Source organism: Triplophysa rosa, linkage group LG15, assembly GCF_024868665.1.
Source record: "Triplophysa rosa linkage group LG15, Trosa_1v2, whole genome shotgun sequence".
Taxonomy (NCBI): Eukaryota; Metazoa; Chordata; class Actinopteri; order Cypriniformes; family Nemacheilidae; genus Triplophysa; species Triplophysa rosa.
Window position 1 is genome coordinate 22,144,556 of NC_079904.1, and position 20,475 is coordinate 22,165,030.

The following is a 20,475-nucleotide window of genomic DNA, read 5'->3' on the forward strand; positions in this document are numbered from 1 at the left end:
AGGGCCCCAGTGAGTCAAGCTTTAGCATTAGCATTATTTAGACTTTTTGCCATATTTCTAGAAAGGATGGAAGCCCCAGCCCAGGAGGGATGGAGACCATCTCGTTTCAACAGGTCAGGTCTGCCCTCAAAACTCTTTCAGTTATTTATAAAAAGTATATCATTCTGCAGCACCACTCAGACAACCAGCCATTTAGTGATGATAATCTGCTATAAATCTCATCACCACGATAAGCAGTGAGGGGGCCAGAGAATATTACAGTGTCTGACGTCGTGCTTGCGAGCTCACACACCTCTTTAATGTTATCTTTTGTGATCTCCGATTGACGAGTCGAACATCATTTGTGCCGACGTCAATAACAATCTTACTGAATTTACGATTAGCCTTATCCAGCACATTTAAATTTGACTTCATGTCAGGCACTCTGGCTCCCGGTAAACATTTGACTATGGTGGCTGGTGCCTCTATGTTAACGTTCCGAACAATAGAATCACCGAAAACTAGGGCACTTTCAGCAGGTTTCTCAGTCGGTGCATCACTGAGCGGGGAAAACCTGTTTGAGACTGTAATCGGAACGGTTGAGTGACGTTTTGTCCTGAGACTACGCCGTCTCACAGTCACGAATTTCCCAGCTGTGGGGGATTTTCAACCGGAACCGAGCTGTGTGCGCTAATGTTGCTCTCATCCAAAGTGTTTTCTATGGTCCTTACACTATTACTATCCTCAGATAAAGATTGGATGCGAGACTCTAATTCTAAGATCTTCTCTGTCAGCCTAACTATTTCCCTGCATTTATCGCATATAAAACCCTCGAGGCTGACAATAATAGGAATATAAGCCATAACTCCTGTAGCTCAGTGGTAAGAGCATTGCGTTAACAACGCAAGGTTGTTGGTTCGATCCCAGGGATGGCACATGCCTATGTATAAATGTATAGGATAAAGCAATGTAAGTCGCTTTGGATAAAAGCGTCTGCCAAATGCATAAATTTAAATGTAAATGTTAGCACACAAGGCAAACCAGAGGCAAGATGATATTCCACAGTGTAAACAGAAAGCAAGCTAACACGCTATTGCTATTGCTATGCTAACGGCATTAAGTTAACTATCACTTTTGGTTTAAAATCTTCAAGTAAATAACAAGAACAGGGTTATTGAGATATCAGGATAAGTTAGCAACGACAATGATAAGTAACGATAATAAAATACACTAATATTAGAGCGAAGTGTAAGTGCAGGGATACAAACAAGCTGCCGGCAGTGATGCAGACAGGAACCCAGAACATACAGAACAATCTTGGTAAACCGCTGGGCCGAGGCCGGATAAATTACCACTCACATCGGGTCACACTGCAAATTGGTCCTCACCATACTGAGGAAACCATGTTCTGGGTTCTGGAGGGCTCCACCTCGGACCTCGTCCTGGGACGACTCTGGCTTCTTCTCCACCAACCCATTATAGACTGGCAGACCGGTAAGATTCTTCAGTGGGGAGAGAATTGCAAAGGTTCATGTTTACACATGGAATATTCTGCCTGTTTGAACTCAGGAAACCTGCCTGTTCATGCCAATCCCGTTGAAAAATCCGAAGAGGTGTCCCACCTTCAGATTCCCAGAGAACATGGGTCGTTCCAGGACGTTTTCTCCAAGCAGCGAGCTACGAGACTTCCCCTCACCAGCCATGGGACTGCGCTATTGAGCTGCTGCCTGGGGCTGTAACACCTAAAGGAAGAATCTACTCGCATTCGATCCCGGAACAGAAGGACATGGAAGTGACTTCCCCTGCCGCCTCCAGTTTTTTCTTCGTTGGAAAAAAGGATGGGACTCTGAGACCCTGCATTGACTACCGGACTCTGAATCGCCACACAAAACGCTTCTCATATCCGCTTCCTCTGATCCCCGCTTCACTCGAACAACTCCGTCACGCAACCCTATTCACTAACCTTGATTTTAGGAGTGCCTATAATTTAATCCGGATTCGCCCTGGAGACGAGTGAAAGACCGCCTTCATCACACCCAGTGGACACTACGAATACCGAGTCATGCCCTTCGGCTTAGTTAATGCCCCAGCAGTCTTCCAAAGCTTCATGAATTAGGTATTCTGGGACCTACTAGGAAAATTCATCATCGTTTATCTAGATGACATCCTAATCTACTCACGTACCCGCACAGATCACATTAGGCATGTCACTACCGTACTCGAAAGACTCCAAAAGCACCAGCTGTTCCTGAAACTGGAGAAATGCCAGTTTCACCAGAGCACTATCCTTTTCCTGGGTTACATCATCTCCCACAATAAGGTCACCATGGATCAGAGGAAGGTGGAAGCCGTGCGCACCTGGCCACAACCCAACACCTTGAAAGAGATGCAACGCTTTTTGGGTTTTGCAAATTTCTATAGACGGTTCATTGCGGGATTTAGCATCATCGCACCTCTCACAGCCATGACCAGAAAAGGACCCAGATTCCTGTCCTGGAATTCGGAAGCTCTGCAGGCATTCCAAACCCTCAAGGAAGCCTTTTGTGCAGCTCCTACTCTCTGTCTGCCCGATCCGGATTTGCCATTTGTAGTGGAGGTGGATGCATCCTCTTCTGGAGTAGGCGCAGTGCTTTCGCAGCGGTAGGGGAATCCTCCTCGATTACACCCATGTGCGTTCTACTCACGCAAGATGTCCCCGGCGGAGGTGAATTAGGACATAGGGAACAAGGAACTCTTAGCCATCAAGCTGGCTATCCAGGAATGGAGACACTGGCTGGAAGGGGCCAAACACCTGTTCTCTGTACTCACCGATCACCGCAATCTGGAATATCTCAAGAATGCCTAAAGACTTAACTCCAGGAAGTGCGTCAACTCGGTCGGGGGGTGCGCGTATCCGCTAATAGATGGCGCCGGGTCAATTTGTTCCGGATCGGCACGCGCCGGACCCCCCGGATTTTTCGGGGGTCCGACCTTTGGTCGACCCGAGCGCCCCAGCGCCCCGGGACAAAGTGCGGGGTCTCCGGGCGCCGGGACCCCCAGGGTCCGTGCGGCTGCGACCCCAAAGTCGAGGCCCAAAAGCACAGGTCGGCCACGATCCAGGGGACGGCGCCACAGCGTGTGGGGGGACACGCCCCCGGGCCCCGCCCACTACCACCAAACCACTTTTCGTCCACTATACCACTATTTTTCCAGAAACTCGATCCCGGGCCGAGGCGACCACACGGATCGCATAGGCGCGGTCCCGGGTCGGTGGTCCCGTGTTTTTTTTAAACGTCGCCCGTTTCAATTGATCTTCGGATATGTCATCGAGCCCACCGTGCTGAGAGGTGTGTCGTGATCGTTAAAAATAAAATGCACATTTTGACCCGAAAATAAGCATCCGCAATAACCACTCCACGTGGCATGCAAATAAATGAGTAGCGGGGACTTTTCAGTGTATCATATCCATTATTCGGCGGAAGCCTCATAAGTGTTTCGGCGGCATTGTTTAAAATGACAAATTGTGACTAACTGTGACCCTCAGTGACCTTTGTTTCATCTCATCTACCAGTATGTGATTAAGCACACTGTGTTGAACAACATAGCATGATCTTTAAACGTAAAATGCATGTTTTGATACAAAAAATAAGCCTCCGAGATAACACATACATGTGGCCTGTCAGTTACAATGGAAGGAGGGAACTTCCTGGTTGCTGTGTAGACTGTTCAGCGGAGGCCAAATAGCTGTTTCAACGGCAATGCATAAAATGGCTAAAAATGAATCCAAATGTTGTTTATTTCCATCTCATCTTCCAGTATGTGATTATGTACACTGTGTTGCATGACATACTGTGTCCATTAGTCACAGTATGCATATTTGGGCCATTAAACGGCGCTGGAAATATCCAGAGCTGACGCTTGCAAATCCGCGGTAAGTTTTCATCGCGATTTTAATACTCCTTCCACTTCTACTCCGCGTGTTTTTCTGCACAGAGCCTATTGTGCATAATTCTGATCATTTTGTGTCATTTTGTGCATATGTGCACTTTTGGGCTCTGTTGTACATCCCACTTATAAGAAGTATTCATAGGAATGATATTACCATAGATGTGTTAATAATCAGACCAATGATTGAGTGTAACAAGTGAATATATGAAGATGATTTGATGCTTTAATGATATAATCAGTATACTTAAGCATTGATTGAGTGTTATTTGAACATATAAGTATATTTTTAATCGTTTTAACCAAGTATAGACCAGATTTCAGCAATATAAAATTCAGTGATGTCTTTGGATCTGTTTAAGGCCTGATCTAGATAAAGTTCAGAAGGTTGAACATGTTGTTCACTTTGTGGCCTGAAAACTGGTACCAACTGGAAAACTTATTTTTAAAAAACCAAGTAAAGGTCGACATTCCACTATTAGATACAAATCTTGTTGCCTAGAAATTAATAGTGGCAGACGAGAATGATTGGATAATAAAAAATAAAAGGTAAAGGGAATTTCCTGATTGGTTTAGGAAAGCACCTCCTTTCCTAAGTTTCACTATAACTACAGGCTAGAAAACACTTGGTNCGCAACGTCTGAATCGTCACCGCCCGCAGTGCGGGCAGGACGTATCCACAACGTCTGCCCCAGCGTACTGGAAGCAGGCTATTGTATCCGTCCCCCTCCTCGATGAGTGTGTTGCACCCAGAGAACTCGACATAGCCACGCGGAAATTGCTCTTTTAAAAGTCCGAAACTCGATTGACGGAGCCATGGGAGAGCACGGCAGGGACCGTCCGCTGTCTCGTGTTCGCAAAGGGGAACGGTCAGACAGCGAGACGAGGTGTGAACGGTCCGTGAGCCGTGGCTGGCGGATTATCTGCTCACAGTAATCCTCATATCATCCTCGCTGCTTGCCATAGCATGACGGCAGGGCCGTAGTCCTGCCGCCACGGAACGGGGAGCAAACGAGGTGGTGGCTGAGTCCCGTGGGAACACAGCCACCTGTGACGCAACGATCTGAATCGTCACCGCCCGCAGTGCGGGCAGGACGTATCCACAACGATCTGCCCCAGCGTACTGGAAGCAGGCATTGTGATCCGTCCCCCTCCTCGATGAGTGGTTGCACCATGAGAACAGCGGGACAAGCCACGCTGGAGAAATTTGCTCTTTTAGAAAAGGAAATTTGCTCGAACACCTCCGGAACTGCCGAGACGCCCAGGGGAGAGTCACTGCAGGAAGGGACAGTCCGCTGTCCACGTCGTAGATTCCAGCAGAAAGAATGATCACCCAGATCGTAGAGAAGCTCACCAGATGCGTAGGCTCTGAAGAACAAAAGGTGAATGAATGAGCACGCCGGCTTCCCTCTTATCACCCGGACATCCGGGGAGGAGCCCGGCATGCAAATTTCATTCGCCAATTTTCATTGGCCTTTTCTAAATACTCAGAAGATGATAGGTTCTCAAGACAAACCCATTCTGTCGGTTCGACACAACGTCGAGAGACCGACAGAAAGAGAACTGTCAATTTTGGAGACTACAGGATAAGGATAAGTGAACACCAGATTTAACAGGACTGCTTTCTTCCGTTCAGCATGTACGCATCTCTACTCATCAATACTTATCTGAACAAAATGTAAAGAGGTACTACCTGTGTACTTAGAAACACGCGTAGGTCTTGAATGATACTTTGTTACCCACTGCAGACTTAACCTGTACTGGAAGGATGGGTAAGACACTGCTGCTAACCCCGGCCCCTGTATGACCACGGGCTTGTGTGGATACAAGCGTGTTATTGATTGTTGATTCTACGTTCTGTTCATTGTTTGTGATAAAGGCTTTGTCAACTTTGAACTCTTTGGGATAAATGTGAAGAACACTGGGATGTCGCTGTTTGCATACTTTGCAAGTCAGGCGCCTCTTGCACTCTTTGCTCCTGTGCCCAACATGTAAGCAACCAAAATAGACAGCCTTTTCCTTTATGAAGTTGACTTTATCTCTATGTTTCTTCTTCTCAAACTCTTTACATAGCTCCAAAGAATGTCGTTGTGAACAGAATAAACAGGTAGTTGAGTTACTTATAAGGTCTTGACTAACCTGGACATTAATAGCTAGCTTCAAGTCCTTTGGTCAATATGCAAAAAGGGTTTTCTGATGTACACCGGCTAACAATTGGTAGCGCAAGCATCACCTTCTGAAAATTTCCTTTAAACATGGTGATGTGGCTTATCCCTATTGTAGACACTTCCTTTAGCTTACCAGTACTGTTCTTGCATCTGCATTTCAAAATAGACCCAAATATTGATCTGAAATTATTTATAACCTGTATCAATGATGCGACAATATCACAAAACGTTGGCTCTTCGTTTCTGTTTTTCCACAAATATTCACATGCAGTTGTATTCTCGCATTTTTCTCTGAGCTTAATGATGAAGTTTCAAGACATCACAGCTTTTCTTATTTAGGGCATGGCAATGATCAATAGCTTACTGTGAATAGTACGATGTCTATGTCTTATGCAAGATACTTTTCCTAGCATCTGTTCTGTTTCTGCATCGCGCCGGCGGAGCTTGTTTGTATCACAGTATACTACGATCCATCGAGCAACCTTGCGTTGTTGACGAATGCCTTCAACCTGGCTCAGAGTTATGGCTTATATTCCTCATCTATTAGTTATTGTCAGCTCGAGGGTTTATATGCGATAAATGCAGGGAAATAGTTAGGCTGACAGAGAAGATCTTAGAATTAGAGTCTCGCATCCAATCTTTATCTGAGGATAGTAAAGTTTAAGACATAGAAAACACTTTGGATGGAGCAACATTAGCGCACACAGCTCGGTTCCGGTTGAAAATCCCCCAGCTGGGAAATTCGTGACTGTGAGACGGCGTAGTCCAGGACAAAACTCACTCACCGTTCCGATTACAGTCTCAACAGGTTTCCCCGCTCAGTGAGCACCGACTGAGAAACCTGCTGAAAGTGCCCTAGTTTCGGTGATTCTATTGTTCGGAACGTTAACATAGAGGCACCAGCCACCATAGTCAAATGTTTACCGGGAGCCAGAGGCCTGACATAAGTCAAATTTAAATGTGCTGGTAAGGCTAATCGTAAATTCAGTAAGATTGTATTACGTCGGCACAAATGATGTTCGACTCGTCAATCGGAGATCACAAAAGATAACATTAAAGAGGTGTGTGAGCTCGCAAGCAGAGTCAGACACTGTAATATTCTCTGGCCCCCTCAATGCTTATCGTGGTGATGAGATTTATAGCAGATTATCATCACTAAATGGCTGGTTGTCTGAGTGGTGCTGCAGAATGATATATTTTTATAAATAACTGGAAGAGTTTTGAGGGCAGACCTGACCTGTTGAAACGAGATGGTCTCCATCCCTCCTGGGCTGGGCTTCCATCCTTCTAGAAATATGGCAAAAAGTCTAAATAATGCTAATGCTAAAACTTGACTCCTGGGGCCCGTCAGGGAGCAGACAGATGGCTTAACCAACTGTCTGCTTGCCGTCTCACGTCCAGAATACACAAAATGTACAACATGTATAATCCTTCTCCCAAACATCACAAAATAGAGACTGTGTCTGTCCCCCGGATTAGCAAACATAAAATAATGTAAACCTCTTGAAAGTAATTTAATAAACGTTAAAAAATAAACATATACAAAATACAGATAATCAACTGTTACGACTCGGATTGCTAAATATTAGATCTCTCTCTAATAAAGCACTTTTTGTTAAGATATGATAACAGATCATAAAATAGACATGCTCTGTTTGACAGAAACATGGCTAAAACCAGATGATTATATTCTTTAAATGAATCTGTCCCCCAAGATTATTATTATAAACAGAGCCTCGTCTAAAAGGCAGAGGGGGAGGTGTCGCAGCACTTTACAATAACTCTTTAGCATTTCCCAGAAGTCAACTCTAAATAAATTCTTTTGAAGTCATGGTTCTTCATGTTTCAACACCTAATACTAAAGATAAAACATTTTTAAGATTATTCTAGCTATTGTATATAGGCCTCCAGGGCACCACACAGATTTTATTAAAGAATTTGGTGGGTTCTTATCAGAACTAGTACTGGCCGCAGATAGTCCTTGTCGTTGGTGACTTTAACATCCACGTAGATAACGTTACAGATGCCTTAGGAATGGCTTTCAAAGACACTCTTAACTCCATGGGTTAGTCAACATGTTAGTGTCAGGACCCACTCACCTTCTAATCATACTTTAGATTTAATACTGTCTTAGGTATAAATGTGGACACGTTAAAATCCTTCAGCAGAGTGAAGACATTTCGGATCATTATCTGGTATTTGTTTGCTTCACTGGCCTACGGCTCAAATAAAACTCATTGTTACAATATGGTAGAACAATAACTTCAACTACCAAAGATGCGTTTCTCGATAATCTGCCCGAATTGTCTCAAATCATGAGAAATAACGTTGAAGATCTTGACATACCACTGAAAATTTTAATTCCACCTTCTCGGTAACGCTAGACAAAGTTGCTCCCTACGTTTAAAGAAGATTAAAAATGGCAGCCCACACCGTGGTATAATGAACACACTCAGGCTCTAAAGAAAGCGGCCCGAAAAATGGAGCGCAACTTTAAGAAAACTAAATTAGAGGTATTTCGTACAGCATGGAAGGATAGTATTCGAAAATACAGGAAAGCCCTAAAACTTCTAGATCCGCCTACTTTTCATCACTAATAGAAGAAAACCAGCACAACCCTAGGTTTTTATTTAACACGAGTGGCTAAATTAATCAAAAAATAAATCGTCAGTGACTTCTGATCCTGTATATCAGCATAGACAGTGATGAATTTATGAACTACTTCACATAATAAAATCCAAGATATTAGAGAAAAAATTATAACAATGCAATCAGAAGTGAAACCCGCTGAACAAACTAACTACAGCGCCCTTAAGGAGAAAATGCAATTATTTTATACCGTAGATCAAGATGAGCTGTCTAAAATTCATTAGATCGATCTAAATCAACAACATGCATGCTAGACCCTATACCTACAAATCTACTGAAAGAGATGCTCCCAGAAATTATAGATCCTCTTCTTGGTATTATTAACTCATCTCTGACATTAGGACATGTGCCTAAAGCATATAAGAGTGGCTGTTATAAGGCCCCTTGTCAAAAAACCCCAACTCGACCTAGAGAACTAGAGGAACTACAGGCCTATATCGAATCTACCTTTCATATCTAAAGTTCTGGAAAAAGTAGTTTCAACTCAATTATGCTCCTTCCTCCAAAGGAATGACATCAATGAAGAATTCCAGTCTGGATTTAGAGCATGTCACAGTACAGAGACTGCTTTGATCAGAGTTACAAATGATCTGCTATTGGCGTCTGACCGAGGTTGTATCTCGTTATTGGTGCTGCTAGACCTTAGTGCTGCATTCGATACCATTGACCACAGCACACTCCTACATAGACTCGAAAATTATGTCGGCATTAAGGGAATAGCTTTGAAATGGTTTAAATCTTATTTATCCGACCGTTTTCAATTTGTAGCAATAAACAATGAGGTGTCACGCAAATCGCAAGTCCAGTACGGTGTACCACAGGGCTCAGTCTTAGGGCCTCTGCTCTTCGCATTATACATGCTACCTCTAGGAGATATAATAAAGCGACACGGAGTTAGCTTTCACTGTTATGCTGATGATACTCAACTTTATATTTCCTCGAAGCCTCATGAAACACAGCAGTTCCATCGAATAATGGAATGCATAGTCGATATAAAAAACTGGATGAGTAACAACTTTTTATTACTGAACTCGGACAAAACGGAAGTGTTACTTATTGGACCGAAAACTGCTATAAGTAACAACCAAGAATACTGTTTAACTATTGACGGATGTTCCATAAAACCCTCGTCGTCAGCAAAGAATCTTGGCGTTCTATTCGATAGTAATCTGTCATTTGAGAGCCACGTCGCCAACACCTGTAAAATTGCGTTTTTCCATCTTAAGAATATATCTAAACTACGTCATATGCTGTCAATCTCAGATGCAGAGAAGTTAATTCATGCATTCATGACATCAAGACTAGATTACTGTAATGCACTGTTAGGTGGTTGCCCTGCAGGCTTATTACAAAAACTCCAATTGGTCCAAAACGCGGCAGCTCGAGTTCTTACACGTACAAAAAAGTATGAACATATTAGCCCGGTTCTGTCAACCTTGCACTGGTTACCTATAAAGCATCGCGTTAACTTTAAAATCTTGCTTATTACCTATAAAGCCTTACATGGTTTAGCTCCTCAGTACTTGAATGAACTCCTTTTGTATTACAGTCCTTCACGTGCATTACGCTCTCAGGCGTCCTGTCAGTTGGTAATACCTAGAATTTCAAAATCAAGTGCAGGTGGTAGATCCTTTTCCTATCTAGCGCCTAAACTTTGGAATAGTCTTCCCTGCACTGTCCGGGAGGCAGACACACTCTGTCAGTTTAAATCTAGACTAAAGACGCATCTTTTTAATCTTGCATACACTACTCTTCCATAATATAAATCTTCGAGGGTTTAGGCTGCATTAGTTAGATCAACCGGAACCAAAAACACAACTGATGTACTTGTTGCATCAAAGAGTACAGAACAGTACTCTACTCTCAGCCAGTCTTGTCTCATTGTTCCAAGGTTACCACAGCGAGCAGGATGCAGTTCATGGCCTGACCTGATGGTAGAGCGGAGAATGGGAAGTGGGACCTGACAAGAGCTGAGATGATAGAGCTGGATAAAGAAGGACGCGGTCTCTTGACATGTCTTCACCACAAAACTTCAAATGCTATTAGATTATTAATGATAATCTTAAACTATAATTTATTTTATTATTAAGTTTATTTATTTTATTTAGCCTTGTTGTGCAAGTTCTCTGGAGCTTGTGCAGAGGCAGCAGCTTTTGCCAGAGGGGAACTGGAATCCCCTGGTTGGGCCTGGGTTCTCCTGAGGTTTTTTTTCTCGATTAGAGTTTTGGGTTCCTCGCCACCGTTTGCATACTGTTTTTGCACTATCTGCCTGACCGGGGGGGCTGCTTTAGAATTTTAAAGTTTTACTTAATTAATATTGCATATAGGAATTTATAGTCTGTTATATTTGACCTGTGCTTCTCTCTCCTTTATCCTAAATGTGTGCTCTCACTGAGCTGTGTGTGTGTGCGTACTTGTCTGTGTACGTGCACGTGTGTGTGTGTGTGTTGTTTGTGTGTGGTGGTGCGTGCGCATCGTGTGTGTGGTGTGTCTATGTCTATGTGTGTTAGTACGTGTGCATATTGTGTGTGTGGAGTGTTTTGTGTGTGGGTGTGTCTGTCTTCTGTGTTTTCAACCTTTTCTTGTTTTTGCAGGTACAACTTTATTATTTTGCTTATAGTCAATATGTCTTATGTACAGCTGCTTTGTAACAATGAAAATTGTAAAAGCGCTATATAAATAAAGTTGAGTTGAGTTGAGATGAGATGATCTTTATTTAATATCCTTGATTTTTGGCTAGAAATGGATAATTTTGCCCTACAAAACCTTTTCTTGTTTTTGCAGGTACAACTTTAATTATTTTGCTTATAGTCAATATGTCTCATGTACAGCTGCTTTGTAACAATGAAAATTGTAAAAGCGCTTATAAATAAAGTTGAGTTGAGTTGAGTGTAAATCTGCCATCGCATTGCAGCATCCACGTAGAAAGAGTGCATATTCTTGAAGAACAGTGATATCTTCATGCTTGATAATAAGCCATGCAAACACCTTCTCAATATATGCGGCAGAGACAAGATAATCTTCTCCGAACTGTTGTTTAAGCATAGCTTTAGCTGTATCGTAACCTCGTTCAGGTGCCATATTCATACAGCTTCGAACAATTTCTCTAGGCCACCCTCTTGTGTATCTTTCCAAAAAATATAAGCAGTCTCCCTTATTTGTTTTTTCCTCAACACAATGTTGAAAAGCCTTTGTAAACAAACTGAATTGCAAGGGATCTCCTTCAAACACTGGTATTTCACGTGGGGGCAAATGTTGAGATTTTTGTTGTTGAATTAACAGCTCTGTTATTTCCGGTTGTCTGTTAAGCACATTTTTGGTGTCAAAATCTATATCACCTGCCGAAGCAGTTATTCTAGATCTTGAAGATGTATGTTGCTGTACATGGTGAGATGGTGTAGGTTGTAAAGAAACTCACGCCACCGGCCCCGCCTTCCTGCCCCACGGCTCTCGTCCCGCCTTCCTCGCTACAAACAGATTACAAAAAAAACATTAAACAAATAAAAAAAACTCAGAAAACCTCAAAAAACTCAAACAAAAACAAATAACTGGCACAAAGGCTTTCCAATTCAAGCCCAGGAAACCACTATCAAATTGACTGGTAAGTGGCAGCGTCACAGAGTAGAAAGACGTCCGAAGTAATGTCAGCAGGTTCACACAGTCATTAGCATTGAAATAAGACTGAATAAAGAGACGAGCAACAAAGTAGCGAAGCAACGCAACACAGCAGCAAGTTAAACGGAAGCCAGGTAAACGGCAGCAAAACAACAGCGTCGTCCTCCTATAACGCTGAGCGCACATGGCCCAGCTTCTCCAGAAATACAGACATGTCGTAGAAGAGCATCAGTTTACTATAAAAGAAACTTCTATTAATACGAGAAGAGATTGATAAACATACCAGGAACTAGTCATCACACCACCTAAACCATACAATTGCTCACCGCACAGATCATGGCAGACGAGAAAATGGTACAGCAGAATGGGAATATGAAAACTAAAATGAATGAAGCACATGTTAGCATAGCCGTTAGCATAGCCCTAATACAAACGATCACAACTACAGCGCGTGGTTAACCTACCTGAGGATAGTGGACAGCCTGCACCAAACCAAAGCATTGAATAAGCTACGCCATCAGCTAGCCCAACAGCTACCAGCCAAACACTCCAAACAGTGAACGTGCACTCTACAAGGGCCGTTCCAGCAATGACGCACCCCAGGTGACATAACTCCAACCTTAAAAAGCCAAGGGACATTTGCTGATAGGCCATCACTAATGGTAGCCACACCCCAAATGCAAACACACGGATCACATCATCAACACTGCCACAATCTACCCCCAGCTTCTTAAATCGTCGCCCCGATGATGACCTCACATACTTAATTCCAAGGCCTAAACCACGCGGACACAGAATTTGAGGAAAACCCACCAGTCTCCACTCTTACCACTTCCCCTACTGCCCGTGGTAAGTTATAGCGATTTGAATGATGACCAGCATTAACTCGCCCAGTACGCCTCACCACACTCTCACTAGTATTGGATTGACCCACTGGCTGAGAATCTGCTGCCACTGACAACCTTTCTGGCATTCCTCCAGATGTTCCAGGGACCGCTGGCACGACCGACCCCACATCTGCTACAGGCCTCTGTGAAATAGAACCTGATGGCATAGAGCTCCGCCCATCCAACCTACTAATGCCTTGTGAAATGTCGGACACCAAAACGCACAAATCAACCTCATCTAAAGATGAGTCCTCCAATGATGGTTCCTCAATTACTGGCTGATCACTAGAAGGAATGGGCTCAAGAGAAAGCATTCGTACTCGGGTGTTCAACAGAGAACGATGGACATGTTTCACTCTGCTCAAGTCATCTATTAGTGCAATTGTATAAACCGAGCCCCCTGTCTTGGGCGCCTTCAACACCTGATACACCACCGGGCTCCAGATGTCCTGAATTTTATGATGACCCCTCAAGCCATAATTACGGAGATAGATTAACTGGCCCTCACCCAGTGGTGCATCACGAACATGTGAATCATGTTGCTTCTTACAATGATCTGCCACTACCCTCAAATGCTCTCGAGCCCCCTCAAAGGCCACCTGCAACAACTGTTTGGTGCTCCAGAACCCAATCATTCACATTACAGGGCCCAGTCTCCTGACCACAACCCAACAAGAAGTCAACAGGGAGGCGTGGCTCTTGGCCAAACATAAAAAAATAAGGCGACTCCCCAGTAGCTTGGTGAGGGGTAGTGTTGTAACAGAAAATCAACTGGGGGAGTGCAGATGCCCATTCTTACTTTCGGGAATTTGGCAAGGTGCGCAAAAGATTGTGCAAGGTTCTATTAAAGCGCTCACATTGCCCATTACCTGCAGGATGATACGGGGAAGCAGAGTCGGCGCCAGGGTGCACAAAGTGAGGGGCCTGCTATGTTTAGCGGGGGGGGGGCAGGGTTTAGAGGTTTAGAAGGGGCTGGTGTCCCAAAATTTCATTCTACCCGTCAGATTATCCTACCAGCTATGCGCACATCAAATTTACGTCATTTTCTTGCGCTATAAAATCAACCTAATTGTTTATTTTATTCTGCTACGGGAATCTGATTGTGTATTTTCATTGTTAAATCATTCTACGCCTACATATTTATTTAGTACTGGTAGTACAATTATAAGGTATTGCGCTGTAAATTAATCACACATGTTTCTTTTATGCTGGTAGGATAATCTGACAGGGTATTTACGATGTAAATTTATTTCATGTGTTCATTTTAAACTGCAAAATACCCTGTCAGGTAGTCCTACCATTGTAAAATCATCCTACCTGTTTATTTTGTCGATGAGGTTTCAATTATAGCCTAAATTTTGCTCTGCGGTAGAAAAAGCTGACAGGTTGGACAATTCAAGGTTGAGACACGGCAGTCTCGCTCTGTTCTGTTTCAGTGTGCGGCTCTTCTGGTGTTAAGAAGCGGCACTCCGCCATGCCCCAGTTTTCTTCTCAAGTTTAAGTTTTAACAATTAACTTTTTTATCAGAGATAATCGCGGAAAACCTGATCTATATGCAACGTGGTAGGCTAACCAAATCACACTTGTAAAAGCGGCACATTCGCACATAACGAGTGCGCGAAGAAATCCATGTCCGCACGCATCAGCCACGCACTGCCTTTTTCATTGAGAGCCAGACATTTTTAACTATAACAAAATAAAAAATCTAGATAAATCCTGCCTATGGGTGTGCAATTCCTGCGAGTTGTAGATATAAAGCTTTTCATCCAGTGCGCGCTGCCATTTTGAAGTTTAACAATTCAAAATGGCCATTTCGAGGACAGCATTGCATAGCTTTTCAAAGCTAATAAATTGAACTGAACTAAAAGACATGAAAGACACTGTATGAAAGACACTGAAACTGAAAGGCTATTTTTTATATCAACTTGGAGGAGAGCAAATGTTGTATGACATTTTGACAAAAGAACTGGAACTGGATACACCGATCATAGCCTACATAAATTCAGCGGAAGTTAATAAATGAAATTTATTAATTAGACGCATATATAGAAAAAAAAATATAGAAACATGCCAAAAGCAAGCTTTAAAGAAAAAGTGACAGAAAAATTATACAGGGGACTGCTCCCCTGTTGAGCTTTTTGTCTAACAAAACGATAGCATCAATATAACAACACTAAAGAGCGAGCTCTTGCTTTCTGATAGACAGCCTGTATCTCCACTTGTCACCGTCTGCATAATGGTAACGCCCGCTTCTTGTTAAGCAATGCATACAGAAACATTGCCGCTGGACGCAAGCAGCCCTTTAGCTTATGTTTTTAACAACACATGAATGTACAGCACAAGACAATGTCTTTAAAATCTGCTAACGAATAAATAAATTAATTTTTACCCTCTGCTCTTGTTGTTTCTTTAATAAATATAAACCAAATTCATTCTCCAAATGTCTTTTAAATGATTTCGTCTTTTATTATTTTAAAAAGTGAGGGGGCACAGTGACTGAAGTGGCCGGGCCATGCCCCCTAGTGCCCCCTCGTGGCGCCAACTCTGCGGGGAAGTATGGGACTTCTTCACCTGATACAAACTGCAGAGCTGCTGAATAAGAGCGGACTCAAAGCTACGCCCTTGGTCGGAATGAATGCGGGCAGGAACGCCAAACTTAAAGAACCATTCTGTTACCAAAACTTGTGCAACCGTTTCGGCCCACTGGTCTCGGGTAGGCACTGCCAATGTATATTTGGTGAAGACATCAGTCATCACCAAAACGTTCTCTAATCCTGAACGAGAGGGTTCAAGCAAGGTAAAATCCATGGCCAAGATCTCGTTAGGCCTGGATGCCAACAAGTGGACCATAAAACTCTGAGCAACTGGTTGTGTATCCTTTGCAGCCTGGCACCTCTCACAATCACGACACCACTGACCTACATCTGACATTAAACCAGGCCAATAACAACATTGTCGCACCAACTCGGTGGTACGATCAATGCCCTGGTGCCCATGTCCCTGATGCATCCGTGTCAAAACCTCACTGCGCAGGGCCGACAGAAGGACCAACTGAAAGATCTCTTCACCACCGTATGGGTGAAACACCCGATGATATAAAACACCTTCCCTATCTACCAACCAGTCCCACTGATGAAGTAAGACCAAGACAGCCTTGGGCAACGGTCTACGCTCCTCAGGGTTGGGAAGGGTTCCCCGCTTCCAAAATGTCAAAACGTTACTCATGATCGGGTCTGCCTCCTGCAGTGCCATCATATCACTCCCAAAACCAGGCAACGCCAGAATTACAGCTTGTACTGCCTGTGGGACTATATTCACACCACATCCTTCCTGGACAGTAACTGGTATCTCAGTCCCAGGCAACAGCGCCCTTCCCTCACACGGACCAGATGGGTCCTGCCTTGAAAGTGCATCTGCATTTTTATTACTTCTACCGGAACGGTAGTGAATGACAAAATTAAACGCAGCGAGCTGGGCAGCCCAACGTTGCTCAGTGGCCCCGAGTTTTGCAGTATTAAGGTGGCTGAGAGGGTTATTGTCCATATAGACAGTGCACTGTTGCCCTAGCAAATATTCTCTAAACTTCTCAGTCATGGCCCACTTGAGCACCAAAAACTCAAACTTCATGGAGCTGTAGTTGGTCATGTTGCGCTCTGTGGGCCTAAGACTGCGGCTAGCATATGCAATAGGCCGCACCCTACCTCCCTGCTCTTGGGAAAGGACTGCTCCTAAACCACCATAACTAGCATCCACTTCCAAGATAAAGGGCAACGAGAAATCAGCATATGCAAGCACAGGAGCTGTGGTTAGCCGAACCTTCAATGCATCGAAACTTTGCTGACATTGCTCAGACCAGGCACTAGAAAAACCGAGACTCGCTCATTCCCGGGGCCTGACAGTCGTACACGCAGCTACCACCTTGTGCAGGGGAGCAGCCAATTTTGCAAACCCCTGCACAAAACGACAGTAGTAGCTGGCAAACCCCAGGAACGAGCGCAACTCAGACACGCTAGTAGGGTTCCGCCACTGAGAAACAGCCTCAATTTTACTGGGGTCTGTGGAAACCCCCTGTGCAGAAATAACATGTCCCAAATATTTTACTTCCCGTTGAAAAAATGCACATTTACCCAGCTTAGCCATTAAGCCCTCATGCTCCAAACGACTCAACACAACCTGCAAATGCTCTATATGTTGGGACACTGAGGAAGAGAACACTACGATGTCATCAAGATAAAGTAATAACGACTGGCCCTGCTGATCCCCAAACAGACGTTCCATCAAGGGCTGGAAGGTACCTGGGGCATTGCAGAGCCCAAATGGCATTCTATTCCATTCAAATAAGCCAAAAGGATTGCAGAAGGCAGTCTTAGGTCTGACATGGACCTGGTTATATCCACTGGCCAAGTCCATAGTGGAAAACCAACAGGCCCCAGTCAGGAAATCTAATGACTCCTCAATGCGCGGTAAGGGAAAGTCATCTTTTCTAGTCTTGGCATTTCGTTGACGGTAGTCAACACACATGCGTAGACTACCGTCCTTCTTTTTGACCAGAACAATAGGGGAAGCATAAGGGCTACAGCTCTCCCTTATAACACTGGTCTCCAATAACTGATTGATATGGAACTTTACGACCTCATACTCTGATGGAGGAATCCGCCTGTGTCGTTGCCTAACTGGCACAGAATCCAACAGTGGAATGTCACGGGAAATCAAGTCTGTACACCCTAAATCACCATCATGAGATGAAAATATTGATTGAAACCTATGAAGCAGTACCTTAACCTCACCTTGTTCTTCATCTGACAGTGTAGCCAAATTGACTGCATCAATTTGTTCTCGCACTGAGGAAGCCACCTCTCCAAATTGGGAACTTACTGTAGCCGTCTCAGGCTTAACTTCAGTTACCCCAGCAGGCAAACTCACCACGCAAACACTATTGAGAGTCCCCAAGACAGTGTTAGTATACAGGATTACATCAACAGTACCTACATTCACCACAGGTAGATAAACTGTACCTCGGGTCACTCTGACCAACGACGGGGAAGCCAATAATCCAGCAGGTAAACCAGACATTGGAGGCTCAAATAAAACAGTACCCCTTGCATATTGCTCGGAACAAGTTGCGGGCACAAACTTCATGCCACCGGGGATGCGACATGGCTTACGGACTCGCAATTTAACCTTACCCACACATTCTATGGAAGACTGATCTTGCATATGGCAATGTTGCAGCACCTGAATAACAAAATTCGGGGCCCCCACCGAGAACGGAGAATCAAAAAGAGCAGGGCCATAGTGTCCGAAGAGCTCCTGTTAGCACCGACATAGAATATTCATCCCCAGAATTCCAGGAACTCTACTACAAATACCACCAAGAGGATTCCTAATGACAAGCACCCCGCATTTTGGAACTATTCGACCGCACATTTCAACATCTAATTCCATGTAGACAATATATGGGATCGAAAGACCATTTGCAGCACAAAGCTGTAGCCACTGACATGATTTAAGACAGCCATGACCCCAGGGTTCAAAATACTTCTGAAAACAGCTCTCTGTAATGGTAGATACCATAGAACCAGTATCTACCAAACAGGGCACACGAACGCCGCCAATTTGCACGACGAGGTGTGGGCATGAAGACATTAAATGCGATATACTTAAACTCGAGCTGGTCGTCTCCCCATCCGCGCTTAGGCTCTGCAATGCGGTGGGGGCTAGTTTCCCGACGAGGCAGATGGGCCAGGCTGTCCACCCTCAGCTAATGAAGAAACAACAGAAGGGAAGTGAGTGCGAGGGGGAGCATGCTCCCCATCACATTCTCTAGCAAAGTGACCCGGTTTTTGACATCTCCTACATATAACCTGACTACTTCGAGGGGATCGACTACGTAATCGAGGGCCCTGTAAACGGGCAAAGCTTTGAGTTAACTTATTCAACTGATCCTGCTTTACCTTCAGCATCTCCCTCAACTCCCCCAATTCCGATTCACGAGGATACCTAACTAGATCTGTCCGAGACCCACCCTGCACACCATACTGTATGCCGCAAACAGAGGGGAGTGAATGACTACGACCCCTTGAGCTCCCTGGCATACCCTCTCGCTCCCACCGAAGGGCTTCACTACGAACTTCTAGCAGCGTTAAAGTGGGTTGACAACGTATTAACTGTTTGAGTTCTCGACGAAGAGCACTGTCGCAAACATGCTCAACAAATTGATCGCGTAGCAAGACTTGGCAATTTGGAATAGCATACGGTGATTTCTGCTTTACTTGCTCCAGGAGGCCCATCAGGGCAAGGGAGAACTCCAATAAAGACTCCCCCTCCCGTTGCCTCCTAGAGAAGAAAGCTTCCTGCAAAGAGACATATGACTGTGAACAACCGTACACCTCCCTTAACACTGAAACAATTTTAACTGGATCATTACGTTCCCCATCTGGGCGATATCTGATCTCCTCTCTTGCCTCTCCCTCTAAATGGTCAAACAGGAAGAAAGCCTTATCAGAAACTGACATATGACGGGCCTGCATACAAGCCTGGGCCTCCTCAACCCACTCATCAATACTAAGACCAACCCGGCCATTAAACTTTGGACACCGTCTGTCTAGTGGTATAAAGACATATCTCTCTGGCAGGGCAGTATGCTCATTACTTGAAGGTTGAGAAGTAACAATGGAGGGCCCAGGGGCTGCAGGGGGGAAATCAACAGAAACAGGTGGAGCAGATGAACACTCCTGACACAATCGCTCATTATCTGCCTTCAACTGGGCTATAGTCTCCCTCAATTCTTGCAATTCTTCCTCCATAATTGACCACAATAACACTTACCAAAAGGGAAGAGGCGGAAATCAGAACCAATCCACAGGACGCAGGCTGCTGTCTTGCTGCCAGTGCTTCACTCAAAAAAAAAGGTACTCCTACAAAACAAAAAAACAAAAGAAATAGAAAAAAAGTAAAAAAACCCCTCAAATAGTACAATAGAGCATTTCAAGCATATACATACACATACCCACGTCTCTTCAAAAAAACAAAACCGACCCTGCCGACTACGCCAGAATGTAGCGTTGTGGTGGAGAAATTTAACAGGACAATGCACACCTACCAAGAGCACAATTTACTAGATAGAGCTGACTATGCCACCCCGTAAAAGCGGGGAAATAACTACCCAAAATAAGGGCACACAGGTTCATGGGTCAAGAATGAAGGGGAGACGTGGGTAAAATGTACAAACGTTTTATTCAAGCCTTACGAGG

The 20,475-nt window shown here is 44.2% G+C and overlaps 1 pseudogene; it reads right to left on the reverse strand.

Annotated features, from left to right (window-relative positions):
* Window positions 1-12,501: 12,501 nt before the first annotated feature.
* On the reverse strand, window positions 12,502-20,028 carry LOC130565468 (uncharacterized; annotated as a pseudogene).
* Window positions 20,029-20,475: the final 447 nt, after the last annotated feature.